The sequence below is a fragment of the Trachymyrmex septentrionalis genome, unplaced genomic scaffold (assembly GCF_001594115.1).
Source record: "Trachymyrmex septentrionalis isolate Tsep2-gDNA-1 unplaced genomic scaffold, Tsep1.0 scaffold418, whole genome shotgun sequence".
NCBI lineage: Eukaryota > Metazoa > Arthropoda > Insecta > Hymenoptera > Formicidae > Trachymyrmex > Trachymyrmex septentrionalis.
The window spans coordinates 33,608-34,181 of NW_017305588.1; positions in this window are offsets into that span (position 1 = coordinate 33,608).

The window sequence follows — 574 nt, forward strand, 5'->3', positions numbered from 1 at the left end:
CCGTATTCCCCAGATCTGGCCCCCTGTGACTTTTTCTTGTTCCCGAAACTGAAGAGGCCCATGAAAGGACGACGCTACGCTACGATTGAGGAGATAAAGACGGCATCGAAGGAGGAGCTGAACAAGACCACAAAAAATAATTTTTTGAAGTGCTTCGAGGATTGGAAAAAACATTGGCACAAGTATATAATATCTGATAGGGATTACTTTGAAGGGGACAAAATAGATATTCATGAATAAATAAATAATTTTTGAAAAAACATAAAATTCGCGAAACTTTTTGAACAGACCTCCTATGTATTACTATTATTATGCTTTATGTATTATCTTAATTTGTACTTCGTGTATGTCTTTTTACATTTTTTTAAATATTCTCGTATAATCTACCTGTTACTAATATGTACTATTATCATTGTAATTTACACATTATGTTTTTACGTTTTATAGAAGTATTAGTATTATGTTTTATGTAGTGTCATTTATTATATATTACTATTATTTTCCATTTCATGTAACGTACATTTACATGCGTATTTTATACGTATATTCTAAAAATGGAAAGAATAATAAAAAA